The following is a 6,036-nucleotide window of genomic DNA, read 5'->3' as shown; positions in this document are numbered from 1 at the left end:
AAACATTACATTTAAAATACAATTGTTTTACAGCTGTTCTATTTATAAATGGCAAAATATACACTTGATACAGTGATCAAGAAATCTTGATTAAGTTACTCACTGATTAAAGAGGATACAATCTGGTCGTCTTAATGTACATACACAAATATTAAGCATAATAAACGATTATGTCTGAAAACAAATTTTAACACTCATGACCATGTTAGTATATGATATAATAACACAACTTAACAATCTTTTGCCATTTTTCATAAAACTCTGAAACAAATTTAATATTTATTTTTTAATTCACAGTTTCATTTAAAGCTTTTCAACAAGAGTCATACTCTAATAATTTAACAAACAATATCCACTGAAATCAACAAAGTACTAGTAGTAAATACAGAATCGATTATTTTAGGTAGATTAAATAATTTTGCCCAGAATTTATTTATATTCCCATGAAATACATAGTATGCTACTAAAAAAAGATTCATGATCGAATACCGACCCCAATGAGCCAATTGACTAGTATTGTTTTCAGAAGGTTGATAGACAAAAATCTGAAGCGTAAACATTTTACACCTTTCTGAACAAATATTTTTCATTAGCTAATCTATATTAACGGGTTAAAAACAGACAACTGAAACATGTCTTATAACATTAAAACACTCCAATATTTTTTTCAATCTTGTTCAAGTTACCAGCATCATTTAAACAGCTTTGGCGATCTTAACAAATCTTTGATAACATTGTATTTCCCATTTATTTACCATCATCAGGATCAACATCTGTAGTGAAAGTTTCATAATACAGGCAAAGACATTGAAAAGACATGCAAAATGTGCGCTTTTAAAAATACTTTAAATGCTTTGTTAAACCAGGGACCTATACAAACAACTTGGTTGGTCACATACAAAATAAAACGTAAACTATTGTTTTTCTTTGAATACAACTTGGCTGGTCACATACACAATAGAGCATAAACTATTGTTTGTCTTTGAATACAACTTGGCTGGTGACATACAAAATGTGGCTGTTGACATGATTTCTGGCTTTCCGCTTGAATTCTTGTGATGTGTCATTCTGCCATTTCGATCTGAACAAGGTCATTCATTTCATCCGTCATAATATTCAAAGAGTCAGAGCAAGTGCTGACCAAACCAGGCGGTATGTAGAGACTAGCAGAACTAAATCAGTATTTATCTCTGAGCTTCTTAGGTTTGACTGGGGTCAATAGGGTAACAACTGCTGCAACAGTCTGTGTTTCTGACTAGATGGTTTGATTTCGTCAAAAGGCATCTGAAAAAAAGACATGTTACTGTAAATGTCAGTTTTTCATTTTATTTTTGATACCGATGGAAAAAAAGAACGCGCGGAGCACTTGGTATTTCAGAATGATACAACTAATCTGATTTGAATCCATCGAGAAAATGATGGTCCTGAGACTATTTATAAAATAATAATTGATAATAAATGATTTAATTGAAGTGTATTCTTTTTAATACCAAACCATTTGGATTTTGATTTGAAGAATATACATTTTGCCATCGGAATCAATTGTTTTTTTGAAGTAGTGAAAGGGTTTGCCACCATTCACCCACATTTTGCTTTTGTCTCAAAATTCCACATATGTCAAAGAAAACGAATTCAAAATACACAAGTAGGCAAGTTTACAGTATGGTATGGAAAATATGTTCAGTTTAATCACACTAGAAACAATACTTTTCGAGTTTAGACTATGCATAAAAATCCAACAGCAGGATGTACATATGGACGGACAAAGGTAAATCTACATTTACCCACACATCTCTGAACTTGGGGGGCGTAAAAAAACATGCACATGACTTGAACACTCACCTGAGGTTCGCTCTGCATTTCGTTCACAGACTGAGGGTCCTTCACCATGGAGATTCCAGAATATCAAGATGCTGACTGCACCCTGGTGCAAATGTTTCAAGAACAAACTCAACGCCTTGCTATCCGGGTTTCTGCAATTTAGTATGTCATGTATAAATTAAGAAAACAATTTTTAAGACTTTATAAGCATTTCATTAAAATTGTCAAGTATCAGAATGCGTGTTCAACCCTGGCAACACACTTGATACTCTCTCAAAAAGCCATTCATTAACTTATAAACAAAAAAACTAGAGCTTTGTCACAGACTTGACCATTACCTCCACATGAAGAGGGTATGAAAGGGACTTGAAATAGGGAAAACCATGCTGAATGTGTAAACTGCAACCGTGACCCCTTGACCTAGGTTTTGGCCCGGAATGGTCCATGTTCGAACATGGCCTAAAGGTCATCTAGATTAAGTTTCCGACAAAGTTTGTTGAAGTGTTCGAACATGGCCTAAAGGTCATCTAGATTAAGTTTCCGACCAAGTTTGTTGAAGAGCGGATGATAAGGACTTGAAAAAGAGAGCGGACACCATACTGAAAGTGTAAAATGCATTAAGTAACCCCGTGACCTAATTTGATTTCCTCGGAATGGCCAGTGTTCAATCATGGCCTAGAGATCATCTATATTAAACTTCTGACCAAGTTTGGTGAAGATTGGAAGTAAACTTTGTCAATAATAGAGCGAGAGCGGACACCATGCTCAATGCATTAAATGTACTAAGTGTCATGTGACCTAGGTTTTGGCCCGGCATGGCCCATGTTCAACCTTTGCCCAGAGATAATCTAGATAAAACTTCTGAATAAGTTAGTTGAAGATTGGATGAAAATTACTTGAATTAAATAGCTGACAACATGCTGAATGTTTAAAACGCACTAAGTGACACCGCGACCTATGTTTTGACCCAGCATGACCCATTTTTAAACACTTAATACGGACCGACCGACAGACAGACAAACAGACAGACACGTTCACTCCTATATACCTCCATAAACTAAAAGCTACGAACATCACTTATCCCTCTTCGTAATTCAATGTTAGTTTAAAAACCATACTTACAGTTAATATGGAACCTGATTTTGTCAAGATTTAAAGAGTGAAATATGTTGGTACCTGCTGATTAATTGTTTCATGTTATTGTTGTTGTGGTTTTGAGTTTTAATATAACTATAGATGTTAAATTTACAAGAGCACCGCCTTGCGGGTGCAGACCGCTCATCTGTTTTCTTTTTAAAGATGAACGGACTCTCATTTTCAATCACAAAGGAGGGAGGGGTGGAGTGAAGAGGGGTGTATAGTGTGGGGGTGTGGGGGGGGGGGGGCGGTATATCAAACATAAAATAATAAAAATAAATATTTGTGTTTTTTTTACCGTTTAAAAAAAAATGGGGGGGGGTGAGGTGGGGGGGAGGTACAGTGTGAGGATGTGACGGTAATTTGTGAGATGATCTTACAAAAAAAAAAAAAAAAATTAGGGGGGGGGGGGGATTCGGGTGGGGAAAGGGTGGGGGGGGTGGGGGGGGATTCTTGGGTGCGATGGTTGTACGGTATTTCAAACATAAAATAATTAAAAAAAATAGTTGTTTTTTAACCGTTAAAAAAAAAAAATTGGGGGGGGGGGGGTTGGGGGGTATAGTGTGAGGGTGTGGTGGTCATTTGTGAGATGATCTTAAAAAAAAAAAAAAAAAAAAATATAGGGGGGGGGGATTCGGGGGGGAGGGGGGGGGGGGGCACGGGGATGGTTTGGGTGGAGTCTATTGTGGTATGTCAGGTAAGAGTAGTTTTGTCAAAGTATCAATCAAATCTAATCATAAATAAAAAAGTTATGGCAATTTTAGCAAAATTTAATAATTTGACCTTGAGAGTGAAGATCATTCAAAGGTCAAGGTAAAATTCAACTTGCCAGGTACAGAAACATCATGATAGCATGAAAGTATTTGAAGTTTGAAAGCAATCGCCTTGATACTGTAGGAATAAAGTGGACCTTAACACAAAACTTAACCAAATTTTCAATTTTCTAAGTATAAAAAGGGCACATATTTCTGTCAAAATGCCAGTCAGAGTTACATTACTTTGCCTGCACAGTCCCCTTATGATAGTTAGTAAGTGTTGCAAGTATGAAAGCAATAGCTTTGATACTTAAGGAATAAAATGGACCTAAACACAAAACTTAACCAAAATTTTCAATTTTCTTAGTATAAAAAGGGCACATAATTATGTCAAAATGCACGCCAGAGTTATCTAACTTTGCCAGCCCAGTCCCCTCATGATAGAAAGTAAGTGTACCAAGTTTGAATGCAATAGCATTGATACTTTCTGAAAAAAGTGGACCTAAACGCAAAACTTAACCAAAATTTTCAATTTTCTAAGTATAAAAAGGGCACATAATTCACTTAAAATGCACGCCAGAGTTATCTAACTTTGCCTGTCCAGTCCCCCCATGATAGTAAGTACGTGTACCAAGTTTGAATGCAATAGCATTGATACTTTCTGAGAAAAGTGGACCTAAACGCAAAACTTAACCGGACGCCGACGCCGACGCAGAAGCCGACGCCGACGCCAAGGTGATGACAATAGCTCATAATTTTTAAAAAAAAAATAGATGAGCTAAAAATGCAAATTTAAGAGTTTAGCTTGAAACTTTTGCATTTTCTTCACATTTCTTTATAAGATAAAGTAGTTTGTGGCTGAACCCTTCAACTTAGATTAGATAAACTGGTCAATTAATTGAAGAGCAGAAACCCAGTTTGCCAGTTTGTATTGGGTTTAACCTATTGGGTATTTGTGAAAGCTTAATTGCATCAAACGTTTTTGTGTCTGGGTCTCCTGAATGCTTTGTCATAGTGAACTCTTTTGCAACGGCAAGGTGACTTACCTATTGAGATGTAGAGTAGGATTTGGTGAACATCGCTCACTGGGCTTGAACTTGTGAGTATAAGGCCTCTGTGAACAGAAAAAAAGATCAAAGCGCATCCCAGAAATGTGTCACTGTTAACAAAATAATTTAATTGCATTCTGAAATGTCATCAGTTATATAATAAGTCAATCAATGTTGTTTGAGTGAAAACAATACTTAAGAAATAAAGTATGTTTGATGGATCTTGATACAAATGAGATATACACTGAACACTTGATACAAACATTTTATGTCCCTTTGGGACTTAAGGAAGGATGAAAGGAAGGACAGGGAGAATTACATTTAATGACAAATTTGTATGCTCCCACCCCCACCGAGCCCTTTCAAGGCAATACAAATGGCAGCTATTATAAATAGTTTACAATTACATAAATGATTTGTTTTAGTTAGCAGCCAGGATAGAGTTTTATCAATATTAAACACACACAAACTATTTTAATTGACATTTGGAGTAAAACACTACACATTATACATGGTAAATTACATTACCAACGTACCTTATTGACGAGGTAGTCTTGGCCCCTGGCCAAGAAAGTATGGAGCCCCGGATTCAGAGTGGCTGCATTCTGCGGGTAGTACTATTTGAACATTTGTCCCAAGGTCCTGGGCCGGGAGGTGTCCCTAGGCTTCTGGGCCCAGCTGACCAGAGAGCATGTTGTACAGCTAGGTACCAATCTATGATTGCATAGGTTCCTGTAGGAACAGGCTCTTAAAAAAAGGCAGGAATTTAATTAAATATTGAAAATAAAAGAAGAAAATAATTGTTAAATGTGCTGAAGGCATTTAAATATTTTTTTTACTAAAATTAAAGAGAATTCAACAATTCGATTAAAGGGATCTTTTCACACTTTGGTAAATTGACAAAATTGAAAAACGTTGTTTCAGATTCGCAAATTTTCGTTTTAGTTTTGATATTTGTGAGGAAACAGTAATACTGAACATTTACCATGGTCTAATATAGCCATTATATGCATCTTTTGACGCTTTAAAAACCTAAAAATTATAAAGCGTTGCAACGCAAAACGATTGAATAATTTGGAGAGTTCTGTTTTTGTCGTTAAATTTTGTGAAACTACGAAGATTGCTTATATAAGGTATAAAATACTACTAGTATATGTACTCGGCGGAATAGCTCAGTAGGCTAGAGCGTTTTTACTTCAGGACTCTGGCAGGACTCCTGGGGTCACTGGTTCGAAACCTGGTCCGCTCAATGTTCTTTTCCTTTTTTTAATTTT

At 36.0% G+C, this 6,036-nt stretch overlaps 1 long non-coding RNA gene across 1 annotated transcript; it reads right to left on the bottom strand.

Annotated features, from left to right (window-relative positions):
- Positions 1–271: 271 nt before the first annotated feature.
- Positions 272–1,976, bottom strand: LOC127881773 (uncharacterized). The gene is made up of 2 exons (XR_008050268.1): positions 1,843–1,976; positions 272–1,284 (listed from the first exon to the last, which is right to left on the bottom strand). It is a non-coding gene; the product is annotated as an uncharacterized LOC127881773 (long non-coding RNA).
- Positions 1,977–6,036: the final 4,060 nt, after the last annotated feature.

Source organism: Dreissena polymorpha, chromosome 1, assembly GCF_020536995.1.
Source record: "Dreissena polymorpha isolate Duluth1 chromosome 1, UMN_Dpol_1.0, whole genome shotgun sequence".
Taxonomy (NCBI): domain Eukaryota; kingdom Metazoa; phylum Mollusca; class Bivalvia; order Myida; family Dreissenidae; genus Dreissena; species Dreissena polymorpha.
This window is presented reverse-complemented; position numbering and strand designations above follow the sequence as displayed.